General features: G+C 40.4%; 1 protein-coding gene across 1 annotated transcript in view; it reads left to right on the forward strand.

The window, feature by feature from the left end:
• Positions 1–12,582: 12,582 nt before the first annotated feature.
• Positions 12,583–17,698, forward strand: part of LOC124789619 (15-hydroxyprostaglandin dehydrogenase [NAD(+)]-like) — an 86,958-nt gene continuing 81,842 nt past the window's right edge. The window contains exon 1 of the mRNA XM_047257039.1: positions 12,583–12,693. The gene's annotated coding sequence lies outside the window, so the exon portion shown is untranslated. The remainder of the gene's footprint in view (positions 12,694–17,698) is intronic.

Here is a 17,698-nt window from a genome sequence, read left to right on the forward strand (position 1 = left end):
TATTTAATAGATCTGTTGACAAAAAGTGTTCACATTAGCAAATGCATTTAATTCTATTTTATGAAACCAATGCTGCAACACAGCTGGAAAACAGATGTCAAATGAAATAAGCAATTACGCAAACCAAAGCATAAAATCATCATTCAATAGCTATGTGGCATTTCGTAAGTCAGTAGAAATTCTCTCAACTCTCGTAGAAAGACGCTTGTCGTAATCAGGTGTGCAGATGTAAAAATATTTCCCATCAATTCATAAGCATTTCAGTAAATATCATAAATTAAGAGCCCCCAAGTTCGACCGTGTCGTTTTTGCGATGCTTTCTACAAAGGAACGTCAATAACGAGGATAATGGCCTCCCCTTTTTTTTTCTACCTGTGCCGCTGAAAGGCTAATGGCTTTTTTTCGGGCGGCTGTCGCCCAGGTGGGTGCCCGCGACGCATTACGTGCAGGTGGTCACTTAACTTTCATACGGAAATATTTACGACAGCAGTTTCCGCTACAGTGACAGTCTCATATACAAAATTTCACGGGTCGAGAATTTGCGTTGCAAATGTGTAGAAACAAAATCTTATCAATATAACAGTGTCATCTACCTCAAACGTACTTTAAAAATCATGCTCCCTTACGAAATACGACATTCAACGCTCTCATAGTATCACAATGGTTCCGAAAAATGTGAGCATTTCTCAAAGTACAGACAAAATACAATTTCATAAGTGTGAAGTTATCCAACTGTGTAATTGCGTAAACATCTGTCACTGATGTAATAAAAAAAAGTTTAGATAGCTGTGTAATTTGTGTGTTAGAGAAATATGGTACTGATGTGTACACAAAGTAAGCGTGTACCCCCCTGAGGATTAATGTAATTATACCCTCAGGTGTTACAGATTACAGCAATGGAATGAAATGTATCACGGAAAACTTTCTTTGTAATTCAAAAATCTTTAAAAATAAATGTTTTAAGTACAAAATTAATCACTGAAATGCGTGTCCTGTAGCGCTAAATGTGCAGCTTGTTGTAAGATAATCTCTGTGGAGGTGTCGTAGTTATTTTCCTTCGAAAGTTATGTTCTGCAGAAGCCAATGTACTTACCTCATGATAAACAAAAGTGAAATGCTTTGCGTAGAGATATCTTAGTTATTATGCTTATTGTTGTGATGATGAAAGTACTGTGCTGTAACGTATTGTTGTGCTATGGAAAAGGCTGTCTCCTTGTAGCTATACCACAAAAGTTACTAATAAAGCATGTTTTGATTTCCAGAAGAATTCAGAAAAACTGTGCAGATATAAAACAGATACACCGCAAAAGCAACATTGTAAATTGTCACTCATTAGTAGCGTCGTGATAAAACCATGTAGTTGTCACTTAAACTAACCACTGTGTCGTCTGGTATCTCACAGAAAGTCCATTAAACCCAGAATGTATTTTCAAGTAAACCAAAATGTTGCATTAAAATCTCATTAGCAGTACCAGTATGTGTCCTAAGTATGTAAGCCTGATAGTCGTTACGTAATCGTGCAACTAACAAGCAAGAATGTACAAATACAACACTGTGTCGTCTGTACACTATAACAATGCATTCGTAATTTCTGTTTAAAAATGTTCCCTAGGTTCTAGACTGGATATTTAACTTCAAACATTGTTGCGTGTTAACAGTTTCTTAAGTCTGACAAAGCATACTAGAAATGTGAAGTGAAAAGTTTTATGGCAAACAAAAAGTTAAAAAGCAGATTATCTTTCAATAAACGGTTTTACATGTGAAATGTGGCGTAAACCTTTACTCTTCCTAGTACGCAGAGTTTCAACTTCAACGCAATTATCATGTGGTATACGTCGGATTCTGTAAGGTCCATTGTAAACTAGAAAGAATTTGTGACTCAAGTGTTTCTTCTTATGTGACAATGAATGAGCTTTAATGAGAACTTTCTGACCAATATACAATTTCTTTGCATTTGCTTTACCGTGTAGTTTTCTCCTTTTGTCTGCTGCAGATTTTATATTTTTAAGAGCCAAATCAATTATGTCTTTGTGTCGAAGTTTACGTGTATTCGGGAAAGGTACAAGCTCTCTGATTCTGTTCGGTGGTTCTTCATTCTTCAGTACAAGAATAGGTGGTAAAGCAGTGGAATCATGAGGCATTTCATTCAGCACATTTTGAAATAAGTGTAAATATCTGTCCCAATGCTGATGCTTTCTGTGACAATAAAGTCTGCAAAGCTTATTGATTTCTTTCATAATCCTTTCAGACGGGTTGCAATGTGGTGAGTACAATGAAATAAAAACAGGTTTGATTTTATGATTCCGAAGCGTGCGTGACCAAACAGCAGATCTAAATTGCGGTCCGTTATCTGAAATGACTTTAGCAACGTGGCCAACTTCACGTAAGAAATTTTTAACAAAGGCGTTGGATACAGATCGTCCAGTGGCTTTACGTAACGGAGTGAAAGAAACAAATTTTGAAGTAAGTTCAACAGCGACTAGAACGTACGAAAATCCATTGGATGTTCTGACAAGGGGTCCCAAGAGATCAACAGCAGCAAATTCTTTTAATTTAGAAGGAATAATAGGAAACAACGGAGCACGATGTGAGATAGTAGATGCTTTCGCCTTTTGACAAAGTTTACAAATAGACAAGACTCTTCGAATTCGCTTTTCCATATTGTTAAAATAACAAGTCGTTCGAAGAATATGATAACATTTTCGTGGACCAAAATGTGCGTAGCTGAAATGAATGTACCAAATGAGCTTATTAACAAAATCGTCTGGAATGCAAAGTACCCATAGCTTGTCATCAACAGTGCAGCGTTTGAAGAGTATGTTGTTTCTAACCAGGTAATAATGCCGAATCTGAGTGTGTGTCTTTTCATGCCATTTACTTTTGATGTCTTTCCAAATCGGATCTTTATCTTGTTCATGAGCAATGTCCTTTAAAGATGTGGTGATGAAGTTTTCAAAGGCGACTTTCTGAATGTAAAGAATACTGAAATTTTTCTCGAGGTTGCCTTCTGTGTTACTTTTCTCAAGCCCAGCCGGTGCGCGTGACAGCGCGTCCGCAACAATGTTCTCCTTGCTGGGAATGTAGACTATTGTAAAGTGGAATTCTTGCAGAAACAATGCCCAACGTTTTAACCTGTCATGATTTAATTTTGAAGACATAAGAAATTGTAATGCACGATGATCACTGTATACTTTTACGTGCTTACCAGAAAGAAAGAAACGGAATTTGTTAAATGCCCAAACGATAGCTAAAGCTTCTAATTCAGTAACGGAATAATTTTTTTCAGATTTTGTTAGCACTCGGCTAGCAAAAGCAATGGTTTTCTGAATGGTAGTGTCATTTTCTATGGCTTCTTGAAATAAATGGGCAGCAAGACCGACTTTAGAAGAATCCGTGATAAGGCAGAAATCTTGTGACAGATCTGGATGAGCTAAGATTGGCGCGTGAAGTAACGCTTGTTTCAAAGAATTGAATTCCAATTGTGCTTGTTCGTCCCAGTTCCAAATAGTATTTTTTCCAGTGAGAGAACAAAGTTTTGGTGTAACAAGAATTTGCATATTCAGAAAACGACGGTAAAAATTTACGAGACCTAGAAAACTGCGGACTTGTCTTTTTGTGGATGGAACTGGAATGGCTCTGATTGCTTCTAACTTTTCAGGATCCGGCTGAATCCCTTCAGAAGAAATAATATGTCCCAAAAACTTCACCTTTGTCCTACCGAATTCAGACTTTTCCAAGTTAACTGTAATTCCAGATTCTGCAAAAATACGTAACAAACTGTTGAGGATGCGATTATGTTGTTCCCATGAAGCTTCTGCTATCAGAATATCGTCCACATATAAGGTGATGTGGCGTTTTAAGAGCTCAGGTAATATGGAATTTAACCCACGAATGAATGCTGCCGAAGAAATGTTCAAACCAAAAGGAAGTTTCCGAAACTGATAACAAACGCCGAAACAAAGGAAAGCTGTGTATTTTCTACATTCTGGATGAAGTTCGATCTGATAAAAGCTGGATCTGAGATCAATGGAAGACAACACTTTTACACCATTAAAATTTTGAAGAAGTTCTTCCATCGTCTGCGGCCTGTCTGTTTCAGGAATGATGATAGTATTGATTTGTCTCGAATCTAAAACAAGCCTGATCGATCCATTTTTCTTCTCAACAACATGTAATGGGTTGTTGTATGAGCTTACTGCAGGCTCAATAATGCCCTCATTAAGCATAGATTGTATTTCTGTTCTAACACGGTCCCTATAATGCGCCGGAATTACGTATGGTCTAACACAAAATTTAGTATGCTCACGAACATGAAATTGGTATTGAAATCCCTTGATTGTTCCTGTTTTGTGAGTAAAAACTGTGGAATGTGCTTGTAAAATCTCAAAAAGGTCCTGCCTATCAGTGTCATTACAATTCTCAATTGTTTGAATTTTATTCTGAATTAACTCATTAATTTCAAATATGCCGTCGATGTCATCCCTGTCAGTACTTGCAGAGTGTTTGTTAGTGTCTAGTTCCGTAGAAAATTCCGAACTGTTGTCTAACAGAACGTAAAGCCGATTAATTTCCTCATCATGGTTTGAGAGCCAGTCTTCAAATTTCAAAGCTATTGACTTACCTTCTTTCTCTAAACTTATTTCAGCATCGTGAAAGTTTAAGATTGCTTTGAATTCATTCAAAAAGTCTACTCCCAATATAATTTCCGTCGACAATAATGGAACAATAAGAAAGTTCGTAGAGAAGCTGTGGCTTTGACAAAAGAATTCTAAGTTGGTTTGTTGGCGTACATCTACACTTTTTCCAAAGATTGCACCTTGTAATTTAATCTTACGTAGCGGAAGTGTGGGGTAATCGTTCGGTTTGTTGCATTTGCTAAAGGCTGTTTCACTAATTACTGAGATGGGACTGCCAGAGTCAAGTACTGCCGTAAATTTTACGTCATTTACAGTAATGTGAATCACAGGATATGCAATGTTGTTAAGTTTTACGTCGTGTTCCTGGAGTAAGATGGCCCTAATGTCTTCCATTTTTACGTAATTACTAGCTACGGCAGCTGCGTCATCAGTTTCATAAGTACGTTTTGTTGCTGCCAGCGGTGTGAGTCATTGCCTATTGTCTCTTTGTTGGCGCGCGTCGTTATTGGGATTTGGAGACCTAACTTCTACAAATTCACCGTGACGAGAGGGCCCTGCTCAGTTTGAATCCCGCCAGTTCTGATGCAATTCAGGTCTGTCGTTACGATCATATCGTCTGTCGTCATGTCGGTATATTCCATAGTTTCTTTCTTGTCGGTCACATGGTGGAGAACTTCTCCCTGAATCGTAACTGCGCGCTGGTCCGTTGCGTCTAAAGTTATTCTGTCTCCCTTGATAGTATTTATTTTGGTTCCCATATTGTCTGTTTATCTTATTGTCTCTGTGATAGTCATTACCACGGAGAGGTGATCTTTCCCTGTAGTTATTACTACTCTGCCAACGGTTGTCATACGGGTGGTGTCTGTTTTGGTCACGATTTGTGTTGTGAGAATAGCCTTGTCGTGTCAAGTTATTACTTCTTTCATCGCGGAATTGCGACGGATGTGACCTGTAATTGTTGTGCTCCTGCGTTCCGCGATTGTCAGTGTCACTTTCCAGTTCTTGTAACAGTCCCTGAAAAGCTTCAATGTCGTCTTTGCAACGTCCTGCCAAAATAATATGTCGTAAATGTTCAGGGAATTTGATTAAGCAAATGCGGATGAGTTCTGAGGGGCTGTATGGGTTTGACAGGTACTGATTGTTGTGCAACATGTCTTCAAAATATTTCACAAGACTGGAGAATTCAGATTGTTCGAAATGTTTCATCATTATGATGCCATGTTTTACTCGGTCTTGTGTAGCTTGAGACCAATATGCTGAGAGGAAGGCATGGTAAAACTCTCCTTCACTGTGGCAATCGTGAATGACCGATCGCATTCTTACAGCAGGTTCATTCTCTAAGTAGCCACACATAAATTCTAATCTGTGCTCCAATGACCAGGTGGGAGGAAAACAATGAGAGAATTGATGGAACCACGCTTGTGGATGAATGTCGTTGCCGGAATTCTTAAATGTTTTGAATTTACGTGTAGTAATGAACAGCTTATAGTCAAAATCATCATGTCGCCGAGTCGCATATCGGTCATTGTTAGGTCGTGTCGGCCGTTCCATCTCAAAATTCGGTGCACATTGCCAATTTCTTTCATAACTTCCGAAATGCCCTGTGTTATTATTTTGTGGCTGTTCCGTATTTCTGTGTCCCTCTTCCCGTATTGGGGCGCGAGTATCCTCTGAAATACGTAATTCTTGTATTACCTGTTTCAGCTGATCTTGTACTTCCCGGATTTCTCTTTTGTACTGTGTATTGATTTGATTTTGATTCTGTTTGAATTTTCTAATTTGTTCATACTCTTCTGTGTCAGTGAAGGCTACAGGTCTTGTGTCATTCAGATCATCATCTATCTTTGTAGATAATTTAGTGACCTGATCCGAAAGTTCGGCTACTTTCTCCGATAGTGAACACATTTCCTCAGTGTGTTTTTCTGAACCAAGTTTCAGAGTGTCCATTTGTGTTGAAATCCTTTAAGTTTTCCTGAGTTTTTGCAAGTTGCGTAACCGAATCAGTAGATGCAACTGAGTCAATTTTAGCCCACAAGGTCTCATGATTTTCATGAACAATGGTTTGCAGTTCTTTTATGGCTGCTTCGTGATTCTGTAATGCATTTTAATGCTGCGAAAAAATAGGTTGGAAATGCTCACAAATTTGTGTTTTTACGTCATTACAGACCTTTTGACATTTCGATTCGATGTTATGTAACTCAGTGGTTAGATCTTCACGTGTTTGTTCAAGTGTAGTGTCTAACTTTTGAAGATTTTGTTCCATTGTGTCTAACTTTTTGAGATTTTGTTCCACTGTGTCTAACTTTTTGAGATTTTGTTCCACTGTGTCTAACTGTTGCTGTGTTTGTCTCTGGTGTTGTTGCATTGTGTCTAACTTTTCAAGCTTTTGTCCCATTTGTTGCATTAATTGTAATAACAATGCACTGGTGTCTGAAACATGTTCCTGAGTGCTTTTCGGCAGTGAAGTTGCACCGGCAACATTCACATTTTGACAAGCAGAAAATGTTTCTTGACTCATTTGAGAAAACGGTGAGAACCCAAAACCTGAGTCTACAGTATTTGCAATATTGTGTTATGTCATTTCGGATTCCTGAGGCGAGCTGTTGCCGATCGATCGATCGATAATGCTTCCCTGTTCACTAATTGTTTCACTGCCTACGCCATTGTTTGCCGCCCGCTCAATTTCCCTATGCGCAATTACCAAATTACTACTTTGAACATTAGTTAATTCATTACTCTGCGGCGCTAACACACTGCTTTCATTTTCACTGTCATTTCTCAGTTTGCTTTGGAGCCTAGTATTACGTTTTTCACACGCCATAATTGTCACAATATTTCACACGATAACACAGAAAAGCACAATTTGAAGAGCAAAAATAGGGGAACACATTAACATAGCACTGAAAATAATATTTAGTTAATTGCAAGCGCAGCTGCGAAAAACTTGCTGCAAATCTACATGCATGCCACAACTGTTTTACTGTACAACAATGAAAAACTACAACTACAAAGGAAATTCTCTCTATAATTACGCGCTAGCAATAAACAAAATCTACACAATTACACAAACTACAAGAAAAAAATCAGAAGATTCCAGTGAGGTATCCTCGGCTAAGGGTCGACATATGAAACGTCCCCTTTGAACAATTATACATGACTGTGCTTAAACTGACACACAATATTTTGTTAGCGCAACGCAATCTGACTTTCAATAATTCGTACAAAAGAATGGGCCCTGACTAACATTAAACTATACCTTTCACAAATCACTTACCTCACAAAAATCTTCGCTACTCAAGCTACTGCAATACAGCGAACGCCACTACTGCCAGCTAAATAAAAGATTCAAACTACTGAAGGCACTAACTACTGATAGGGATAGTTAGCAAATGAAAGATATTAATAGAGAACAAACAATGTATTTACCTTGATATCATCATATATAAATATAGCAGTTCATGACAAATTTCAAAACTCCGCCATCTCTCTCCCCACATCCACCACTGCTGGCGGCTTACCTCCAACTGCGCAACGCTACGCGCTGTTCACATCCAGCTGCCGCTGCCCAACACTACAATGGCAGACAACAATGCAAACTAGCCACAGACTGCACACAGCACAGCCAGTGATTTTCATATTGAGCGCTACGTAACGTTGCCAATAAGAAAACATAAACAGCCTACTTACATAGAGAAAACATAAACAGCCTACTTACATATATTGAGCGCTACGTAACGTTGCCAATAAGAAAACATAAACAGCCTACTTACATAGAGAAAACATAAACAGCCTACTTACACTATGTCATAATCTATGTACGTCTCTGATAAACTTTATAATGCGTATCGCTGACTGTGCACCATCGCAGAGCCAAAGATACTGCTTCTGGTCTGAGATTGTAGTGGTAGAGTTAGAGAGCGCTTGGCGCACGGTAGTACGTAGCTGTCTATGAGCGAAAGAGCATGGAGCAGGCAGTTTTTGTGGTGGTCTTTGTGAAGCCACCAAGTGTTAGATTAATGTAGGAATTACGAGAACATGTAAGCAGAAGTCTTCTTGCAAGCAAGGTAAAGGTGTTAAATATTTATGACTCTCGTTATGCCACCGCGCTAGTGTAGATGAGTTGGCTGATAATTGTCAGTTTTTGAGTATCTCCAGAATGAACGTAAACTGATTTGATGTAAAGGCTAGTTAGATATTTCACTTTTGTAATGTTTATAAGATTTGTTAACACAGATATATGTAATATGATGATTTGTATTTATGCTTTTTTAGTTGTTGTATAAATCCCATTGTTTGTGAATCAATTAGTAAAAAAGATGAAATGGTTCTGTGTAATGTAATTTCAACTGTCAGATGTTTTGAAAAGCAACTCTTAACTTGCAATATAATTTCACTAAAAAAACTCAGTAATTCACCACAACCAGTACCTCCTCTCTGTCCAGGTCATATGTTTTCCAAAGACGTTGGATTTTTCTTCTATCAGACAAAAGAATTTCATGTGCATTTCAAAGTATTGCGGTCAGTATTACACACTGCTGAGCCTGTATCTAGCATATTTATATTTTTTCACGAGACACCGGAATATATCGCGTTCCACCGTTTCTACTTAAGAGGCAAGTCAGTTTAATTTATTGTTATGTGCACAGGGACCAAAGTTATCAGTTTCGAACAGGGCAACAGGGTTCAGTGCCTAAGGGGCTGAATGTATTTTGCAGTGACTGTATTCCTTTATTGATACTGGGAGTTACATTGACCAATCGATTCGTATAAAGTTTTTGGCAACAATAACGCAGAATAAACACCCAACTTGCAGTTACACCACGCTACACGAAAAATCCACTGTGGAATCAATTCCTCATTTCAGGCATTCGTTCAAAGCAACATTCAAAAAATGTTCAAATGTGTGTGAAATCTTATGGGGCTTAACTACTAAGGTCATCAGTCCCTAAGCTTACACACTACTTAACCTAAATCATCCTAAGGACAAACACACACACCCATGTCCGAGGGAGGACTCGAACCTCCGACGGGACCAGCCGTCACTGAGTTATTCTGCAGCAAAGATTCTACATTCGGAAAGATATGAACACGTGATTACTGCGCTGTGTGCTGTGTAGAGCAGAGGAACAGTTCTGAGACGATAACTGTTTGTATCAGCATGACAATGCACCCAATCATAAAGCAGCATTTGTGAGCCAATGGTTTATGGACAATAACATTCCTGAAAAGCACTTTCCTGCCCAGAGTCCAGAGATGGGCCCAATTGGGATGAGTCAGAACGTCGACTTTGCTCCAGAGCCCCAGCCTGTCCACAACTCGGGGTCTAGTGGCTAGCGTTGCTGCCTCTGGATCGCGGGGTCGCGGGTACGGTCCCCCGCCGCCTCGGGGATTTTCTCTGCCCAGAGACTGGGTGTTTGTGTTGTCTTCAGCATTTCATCATCATTCGGGAAAGTGGCGAGACTGGACTGTGAAACGATTTGGAATTTGAATTTGTATGGGCGCTGATAACCACGCAGTTGAGCGCTCCACAAACCAAATATCATCGTCATCATCATCATCAGACCCCAGTCTCCAACATCACCACCTCCTCTGGTTTCAGCTCTTAGGGAAGAATGTGCTATCTTTCTCCCACAAACATTCAGTCATCTTACTCAAAGTGTCCCCAGCAGGGTTCAAGTCATAGTAAAGGCAAATGGTGGGCACACCCCGTGATAATGTCTACTAATAGGAATCCGGATACTTTTGATCAGATGCAGTCCGTCTCACGAAATGATCAAGATCGTAAAATCAAATAAGTTCGAAATCATACGGAAGCTTACCCGCGCGCCCCTCTTGAATGTAAAGGTGACAAAAAGACAGTGATAACAAGTTCATACACCATAAAATGGCTTCAGGTGAAGAGATGCAGATTCTGTTAGACGAGGTGCTCAAAAAAAGATGTCCAATACCATGAAGGATGGTAGTACTCATCGAAATAAGAAAAATAAGTTTAATAAAATTGAGTCCAGAAACACGTACTTTACGAGATAAACACGTGTTTATAGGATTGGATGCGCGGCACTTGTGCGAATGTTAGCACAGTCGTTACAATGACACTCCGTCAAATGTGTCGACAGGTTATTATGATGTCTTACAGTACTCTACCTACTACCAGGCGGTCTGCAGTCAGTAGCGTGGTTCGTCTCGTGTTGTAGTCTACATTACTTTTCGTCGTGTTTGTGTGCCTTATTGTGCAGTACTTTCAACCCTGGGTATGTATCGTGGTGTTTTACCTCCATCCAAACGCGGATTCACTTATGTGTCTACTGTTATTGAGCTGTTTGTACTTACAATGGTGTAGTACATTCACATTTTCTCTGTTCCACCACTTGTCAGCAATGGAAGCCTACTAGTCGACAAGTGAATCGGTGGATATGGTATTCTGCTATGGTATACCAAATGGACATGGTCTCCGAGCCCATGTCCTCTACGCTGAAAAATATCCACAGCGCAGAGTTCCTTCTGGTAAGCTGTTCGGCAGACTTTTCCGGCGTCTGAGGGACGCATGTACCCTTGCTCCTTGGAAGGCTGACAGTGGAAGGCCACGCATAGTCCGTACGCCTGGATCATCATGGGAGACGGCGGTTCTGTCAATGGCTGTTGCAGAAGTGTGCCGCAGGTCAACTTTTCACATCCAAGATTTTGTTTACTGATGAAGCAGGATTCACAAGAGATGGTGTTGTGAATTTCCATAACCAGCATGTATGCTCAGATGTAAATCCTCAAGCAATTCAGGAAAGAGGACATCGACACCGATTCTCTATCAATGTAAGGGCAGGAGTACTTGGCGATAGATTAGTAGGGCCATACATGCTACCACAAAGGTTAACTGGGGCGCGTATCTAGACTATCTCTTTAAAGTATTGCCTACCTTGCTGGGGGCAACGGCCTTGCTGCAGTGGATACGCCGGTTCCCGTGAGATCACCGAAGTTAAGCGTTGTCGGGTGTGGCCGGCACTTGGATGGGTGACCATCCAGGCCGCCATGCGCTGTTGCCATTTTTCGGAGTGCAGTCTGCCTCGTGATACCAATTGAGGAGCTACTCGACCGAATAGTAGCGGCTCCGGTCAAAGAAAACCGTCGTAACGACCGGGAGAGTGGTGTGCTGACCACATGCCCCTCCTATCCGCATCCTCAACTGAGGATGACACGGCGGCCGGATGGTCCCGATGGGCCACTTGTCGCCTGAAGACGGAGTGCTACCTTGCTGGAGGCTGTGCCAACGAATACAAATGTGGGTCATGCATGATGGCGCACCAGCACACTTTCGTCACAAAGTGCGCGAACATCTGACAGTTCAGGCCCACTGGATAGGTTGGGGGAGGGGGAGGGGGAGGGGGAGAGGGGGGGAGGCACACCTTGGCCTGCTCGTTCCACAGACCTCAATCCCATAGTCTTTTTGTTGTGGGGACATTTGAAGGATTTGGCCTGTGCCACGCCAATCAATGATGTGCGAACACTTCAGGGTCGCACCTTCAATACATGTCAGCAGGTACAACAACCGGGTATACTTTAAAGGGTGCTTCACATTGGACGCCTCCTGTAAACACGTGTTTATTGTAGAAAGTATGCATTTCCGGACCCATGTTTATTAGACTTCTTTTTCTTTTTTCGATGAGCGCTATCACCTCTCAAAGGATTCGACGCTTTTTTGAACGCCCCGTAGATGCAGATGTACGCAAACGCGCATTTCTCTGGTGACTGTTCGTGCAGTTGTTAAGAGACATCGGCAACCATACTAACAAACATAGTAAGTAACACGGCAGCAGACTTCGACAGCGCAGCACTATCTTCATAGGTTGTGACGCACGCGGTACACTTTAAGCACCGGTTCGGTTTCCGATTAGATTACGTGCTGCCTGTCTTCGTTACTGACCTTCCTTTATGTTTGGTGGGAAGGGACAGAGGAGAAACGGGGGGAGGGGTTCATTTGTTCAACTGGCCACCTACCGCCGCCAGTTTCGGCATTTCAGTTGCCTTCCGTCGAATCATCGATTCAGCAGCACATCTCTCTATAGTAAGTTGTCACCTCTTCGTAATATTTGTTTTGAAACAAGTAAACTCGTACGTCTCCTATATGTTTAGTTTGCATATTTACACACAGTGGTCTCAAATCCTGAAAAGGTAGTCAAAGACTGAATTTTCAAGTTCTGAATAAGTTTGTAAATGTGGCTATATTTGATGTTCATGTTAATAACTCGTAAATAAAAGACTAAAAAAGAAAACGGTGACTGCACAATAGTCGAGAAATTCACTTCAGATTGTAATTTTTTTTTTTCTCATCTACTGCGTAACCGACGTTAAGGTAGGTAACGTCACGTTGGAAGTCATATTGCCTATGATTGTAGTAAAAGCTACACGGCGTCTTGAATATGATGGGAAAATTCCCTATAATTATCATGAAATTCGATGCCTATCGGTTTTGAGATACCTACGAATGGCAAAATCTAAGTTTTAAACTCTGCCCAGATCATTACATTAAGAAATAAAAGTATCCTAAGCAAACAAGTTTTGACGTCGATCTTCCACAAACCATGAGCAATATTGCAATCATGGATTTTTAAGCTGTGTACCCGAGCTTTCAACAAATATCATTAACCTTAGTAATCATACAAATTGTAATCGTAAAGATAGCTGCTGTCAAGTTGTGAAGGTCATGAATGTGTGCCTTCTTTAACAGCTTCCAGTTTTGCAGGTGTGTTCTTTATAACATTTATTTGGTCGTATAGAGACCCTAAGGGGTAAGATTACGTAACCGCTTTCGCTGCTTAATTTTATTTCTCTTTCGACAGTATTCTTTCGTTCTTTGACCCACTCTCTCTCGCTCCTTTTGATCTGAAACTTTCTCTGTACCTTGCACTTTCTTTACTGCTCTCATACTTCCCTAGATGGTGCTGTTCTTATTTCAGTTACGGAAACTACTGGTAATATCTTATTTGCAACCCTTTGTAGTTTCACTGTTCTAAAATGTCCAGAGAAAACTGGCTTCCTTTTATTTATTGTGGTCTAAATATTTCGTAAATTTCAGAGAAGTCTTTGTTTGAGCTCAGGTAAATTGCAGACTCATCTGCTGTTACATTTTTTAGCCCCAGGGTCTTCCTTTTGTCCAACATTTCTGAGAGCACTTTTCTATCTTCTCTGCTGCGTATAAACATTCTTCTTACACTATGGCACCGTGGTGTCTGAATTTCAGGTTGCAAAATAGGAAATTAGGTTTGAAAGAATTCTGGCATAGCTTGAATGATGTCTACATATTTCTAGCTCTTTCTTAGATTACTGCTTGCTCAGTGATGTTCGGAATGTGAACCCCACCTACGCACTTGATCTGTTGCATTCTTTTGGTACCACCATACATTGTCTTCAGTATCCAGATTGGATCTTCTGCGTCTTTTCTCATGTATGCTGTCTTTTCAGAAGAAATATGAATCCCTATCTTCTCTAATGTTTCTTCTACGAATTTCGTTTATTTGCTTGCAATGCCCATGTTTTGCGCAAAAAATTGCAGATCAGAGGAATTCGAATTTAACCTCAGTTTTTCGAATTTAACCGCAGTTTTTTGATAGCCTAAATGATTCCGTTTCGGATATGGTGGCAACTCATCTCCCTTTACCAGTCTCGCACTGGCTTCTCCGAGTTTACTGTTCTTATTATTATCATTATTATTATTATTCTCGTCAGTTTTAGAATTTCCTGGTTTCATGTTACACTACGGCGTGCTGAAAAGTAATACCTCTGAATTTTTTATTTGAAAACACTTAAAGCTTTTTAAATGAAACAAATTTTATTAACATTCTGCATCTTTATTCATCATGTCTTCATATTTATTTCTCAACGTAGTAAACCTGACGACAAACAATTTTCTGCCAACGAGGGGCCCGTTTGTTGTTTATCGAGTATCGCCGAAGGCCAAAATCATTGCTGTTTATTATTAAGAGGAAGCCCCGCTTGTGGATTCGGTGGCCAGCCGCGTGTACCATAAACTATATGTGATGTGCTGTCAACGTCACCACACGACCTCGCGTTAATGTTGTCAGTGCAGTCCTACAGAAGCGTTCATAGCCCTGAAGTGTGCGAGCAGATACGTATCACGGAACTCATTAGACACATTCTCTTTCACGATTAAGGACTACCTTAACACATTCTGATTTTAATGGTGTGTGTTGTTGTTGTTGTGGTTTCAAGAGGAGACCACACGGCTGTCGGACTTTTTGGAATTTTTTATATTTGTGGTATGTGAAGTTCAAAACGCAAATATCAGTCGTTGTAAGCAGTCACATGCAACTCTCAAAAACTGTCGAGAATGTCAACTTCGGAGTTTTCCGAGCGTCTTTCATATAGTAATTTGAAACAGATTTTTTTACCAGGTGGTATGGTTCTATGGTATGGCGCTCGCATGGCATGTTCGTGGCACTCGTTCGATTCCTGGCCGATAATAATTTTTAAATAGGTGTGCATGTTCGACGCGCATTTACGTTAAGTGTAAAACACGTAAAAATGAATAAAAATCAGTAGTGTTCGAGACTGGTAATTACTAGGTCGCTGGTTCGAGTTCCGTCTGCGTCATTACTTTCTTCGTCCTTTTTCCGTGTAGTTTGAATACCTACATCATTTGACTATTAAATTTACTTTTTTCGATCTTTTTCATTCTGTTTGAATACCACCAATTTATCAAATAAATGCTACTTAAGACATATCTAAATGTCATTTTGCGAAGAACATATTGAGCCCAAAAATCCAGTTTTCAGTGCAAAGGTAAATTCTTAATTACCGATATTCTAAAGGGTGACCCATTGATAGTGACCGGGCGAAATATCTCACGAAATAAGCATCAAATGAAAAAACTGCAAAGAACGAAACTCGTCTAGCTTGAAGGGGGAAACCAGATGGCGCTATGGTTGGCCAGCTAGATGGCGCTGCCATAGGTCAAACGGATGTTAACTGCGTTTTTTAAATAGGAACCCCCATTTTATTACATATTCGTGTAGTACGTAAAGAAATATGAATGTTTTAGTTGGACCACTTTTTTCGCTTTGTGATAGATGGCGCTGTAATAGTCACAAACGTATAAGTACGTGGTAACACGTAACATTCCGCCAGTGCTTCGTGGTACATTACCCGTGTTAAAATGGTCCGTTCACCAATTGCGGAAAAGGTCGATACCGTGTTGATGTATGGTTATTGTGATCAAAATGCCCAACGGGCGTGTGCTATGTATGCTGCTCGGTATCCTGGACGACATCTTCCAAGTGTCCGGACCGTTCGCCGGATAGTTACGTTATTTAAGGAAACAGGAATTGTTCAGCCACATGTGAAACTCAACCACGACCTGCAACAAATGATGATGCCCAAGTAGGTGTTTTAGCTGCTGTCGCGGCTAATCCGCACATCAGTAGCAGACAAATTGCGCGAGAATCGGGAATCTCAAAAATGTCGGTGTTGAGAATGCTACATCAACATCGATTGCACCCGTACCATATTTCTATGCACCAGGAATTGCATGGCGACGACTTTGAACGTCGTGTACAGTTCTGCCACCGGGCACAAGAGAAATTACGGGACGATGACAGATTTTTTGCACGCGTTCTATTTAGCGACGAAGCGTCAGTCACCAACAGCGGTAACGTAAACCGGCATAATATGCACTATTGGGCAACGGAAACTACACGATGACTGCGACAAGTGGAACATCAGCGACCTTGTCGAGTTAATGTATGGTGCGGCATTATGGGGGGAAGGATAATTGACCCCCATTTTATCGATGGCAATCTAAATGGTGCAATGTATGCTGATTTTCTACGTAATGTTTTACCGATATTACTATAAGATGTTTCACTGTATGACGGAATGGCGATGTACTTCCAACATGATGGATGTCCGGCACATAATTCGCGTGTGGTTGAAGCGGTATTGAATAGCATATTTCATGATAGGTGGATTGGGCGTCGAAGCACCATACCATGGCCCGCACGTTCACCGGATCTGACGTCCGCGGATTTCTTTCTGTGGGGAAAGTTGAAGGATATTTGCTATCGTAATCCACCGACAACGCCTGACAACACGAGTCAGCGCAGTGTCAATGCATGTGCAAACATTACGGCAGGCGAACTACTCCCTGTTGAGAGGAATGTCGTTATACGTATTGCCAAATGCATTGAGGTTGACGGACATCATTTTCAGCATTTATTGCATTAATGTGGTATTTACAGGTAATCACGCTGCAACAGCATGCGTTCTCAGAAATGATAAGTTGACAAAGGTACATGTATCACATTGGAACAGCCGAAATAAAATGTTCAAATGTACCTACGTTCTGTATTTCAATTTAAAAACCTACCTGTTACCAACTGTTTGTCTAAAATTGTGAGGCATATGTTTGTGGCGATTACAGCGCTAGCTATCGCAAAGGGAGAAAAGTGGTCCAACTAAAACATTCATATTTCTTTACGTATGCATGGGGGCTTAATTAAATATAAGATTGAAAATGATTTTTAGTTTTAGTAGCTGTATGTCCGATTACGCTGTGTTTCGTAATCGGTTGGCCCTGACTAGAATTGTTACGCTATCTGACTGCAACAAACAATCTAAGAAAATTTTCGTAAACACAGTTAATTAATTAAGTCCCCAGCAACTATAAAACCTACAAACCAATAAGCACAAGAGTAACTGTTCTGTATGTGGGAGTGTGACTCAACGTCCACATCTGGCACGGTTCTTCTCCAACAAGACAAGAATTTTTAAATACCAACTATACTGACGTGACAAAAGAAATTTAGAAAAACTATAATTACGCAAGAAAACCAGAATTACACTCTAATACAAGAACACAAGCCAGATGCTTTGTTGACTGAACCTGTAGTGACGCATTATTTCAGGCACACAATTAATAAAAGAACATTGTAGTTTTTACCTTCATATATATTGACGAAATGCACTCATTACAATAACATCTGCTATCTCTCCCATCAAATAACTGCATAAAACATGGAACAACACTCTTTACTACCACATCTCACTCCGACTTC

Source organism: Schistocerca piceifrons, chromosome 3, assembly GCF_021461385.2.
Source record: "Schistocerca piceifrons isolate TAMUIC-IGC-003096 chromosome 3, iqSchPice1.1, whole genome shotgun sequence".
NCBI lineage: Eukaryota > Metazoa > Arthropoda > Insecta > Orthoptera > Acrididae > Schistocerca > Schistocerca piceifrons.